This window comes from Salarias fasciatus, chromosome 9 (assembly GCF_902148845.1).
Source record: "Salarias fasciatus chromosome 9, fSalaFa1.1, whole genome shotgun sequence".
Taxonomy (NCBI): domain Eukaryota; kingdom Metazoa; phylum Chordata; class Actinopteri; order Blenniiformes; family Blenniidae; genus Salarias; species Salarias fasciatus.
The window spans coordinates 25,355,248-25,357,747 of NC_043753.1; positions in this window are offsets into that span (position 1 = coordinate 25,355,248).

The following is a 2,500-nucleotide window of genomic DNA, read 5'->3' on the forward strand; positions in this document are numbered from 1 at the left end:
ACATAACGCTGTCAGTCCTCACCTAGACATGTCCGCCCCCCCCCCCCCCCCCCCCCCCCCCCCCCCGGAGGCCCGGCCAGGCCGGACCCTCATTAGGTCATGTGTACTCAGTCCTGTTGCTCCTGTGTCCCTTAATTTCCACTGTGAGGGGACAAAGGGAGGCACCGAGCGCGTTCGCAGCCCCGGGTCCTCGCACTCGACCTCATTCGCTCATTACCGTCGCCATGGCGACGCGCTCCCCTCCTCACCTCCAGGTGACCCCTCCCACAGCGCCGACAGACGGCGGGATTCCTGCGGGAATGATGGGAACGGCAGGTAGACGTGTGGAGGGGAATCCTCCCGGTGCCCAACCACCAGAGTGTGTCAGTGTGTGTGAGCAGGAGTGTGTGAGCAGGAGTGTGTGAGCAGGAGTGTGTGTGCGCCGTTTGAAGCCCTGAACTCTTGGGAACGGGTCGTCTCTGGCGTGCTCAGGGTAGTGATCGGGTTTCTTGACTCTGGACCCGGTCCAGACCCTGAGGCGTCCCACTGCAGGGACAGAGACGTCTCCATTCCGGGCTCGGAAGGAAAACAAGCGGTCCTGGTTCTGGACGGGTGCGGTCGGCGCTGGCCGCCACGTGATGAGTGTGTGAGGAGTGGAGGGGTTGGCCAAAGGCTTCGTCTGTGAGCCTGCAGCTCCCTGAGCCGCCACAGGGGGCGCCGCCACCGGAGGGAACATGAATGGATGAAGCTGAAAGTAACAGAAACTGCAAAACATGTGCAGAGGCTGTTTTCCTTGAATGTACCTTGTGATAAGACTGTAGCCTGACGCGCACACACACACACACACACACACACACACACACACACACACACACACACACACACACACACACACACACACACAGATGGGAGGAGCTCCTGTCCTGGAGCAGGGTCCCGGGCTCCCTGCAGACCCCCCCTCATCTCTCGCCTTCAGGTCGGTCTGGGCCGGCTCTTTGTCCTGCATGGCCAGTTCCATTCGTCAGCGGCCATTAGCTCCGTTCCTCTGCTTTTGTTCTGGCGGAGCGTCTGTGGGATTATCAGCCGCTCAATTACTGACGGAGCTCTCCGTCAGGCAGCAGGCCTCCGCCCGGAGAGCTGCTTCCTTCACATCCTCCTGGTGGAAATGTGTCAGGACTCGACCAGAAGTGCTCCCATAAAGACCGGCCGTTTACCTGTATTCCATTTATCTCCACAGTTTTTCGCTTCATCAAAGACCTTCAGTGTGAAATCAGACAAACTGACACTGTTTTACTTTCTAATCCATCGGTGCTCTTCTGTCTGGAGGACAGACGACCACGGGTGGAGCGGGTGGAGCGTGGAGGGTGGGGTGGGTGGAGTGATGTAACAGGCCCGGTCTGCTTCATTCTGCATTTTCCACTGCGTAGTTCTCTCAACTCATGTCCTGCAGCAGAACAAAAAACCTACATGAACACATGAACAACATGAAAAACAGGATACTCACTGCAGTGGGACTTTAAGGTATAAACTATAAAGTATAAATAGTTTAAAACTATTTTTAGTTCTTTGGAATTTAGCCAAATTGTAACTGTACAGATATGAGTTACAGCCAACAGACCTAAACAGATAAACAAGTCAATGAATGAATGAATGAATGAATGAATGAATGAATGAATGAATAGTCTTAGAATAATCAGAAATGTAAAAGTAGTCAAAAATATTGATTAAAAATGTAACCCAGACAAGTGTGAAGGAATATAGTGTGAAACACACCTGAGTAGCTGTGGAGTCAGCTCAGAGGATCAACTCACCCCGAGCAGCAGCAGATCCCCGAGCAGCAGCAGATCCCGGAGCAGCAGCAGATCCCGGGGCAGCAGCAGATCCCGGAGCAGCAGCAGATCCCGGGGCAGCAGCAGATCCCGGGGCAGCAGCAGATCCCGGAGCAGCAGCAGATGCCGGGGCAGCAGCAGATCCCGGAGCAGCAGCTGCTGAGTGGAGAACATCTCCAGGGTTTCCAGAAGTCATCAGTGTCGCTTAAATCTGGGAAAACAACAGAGGAATCCCCACATTTTAGTGTCTGGGAGATAACCCGGGTCAGGCCTACCTGCTGCTCAGGGGATGGAGGTGGGGTCAGTCTGGATCAGTCTGGATCAGTCTGGATCAGGCTGACGGGGCGGCGGGGCGGCGGGACGGTGGGGCGGCGGGGCGGCGGGGCGGCGGGGCGGCGGGACGGCGGGGCAACGGGGCGCTGCGCTCCCGTTCCTGTTCAGAGGCTTCAGTAGCAGAGCAGAGTCCTTCAGTCTTGGTGGACGAAAGGTTTCTGTTAGAATTTTCAGATCTTTCTTTTGTTTTTTTGCATACTGAGAGCTAAAGTCAGCGTCTTCCTTCTGATTCGCTCCATTTCAAACACAGAAGTGAATCAGTTAATGTTCTCTCCTCTTCATTAGAGTTCTGATTCCTGCCCGGCTGCCTCTGTTCAGCAGAGAGAACATCGAGTCCAGAGTGGTCCAGCGGGCGTCCT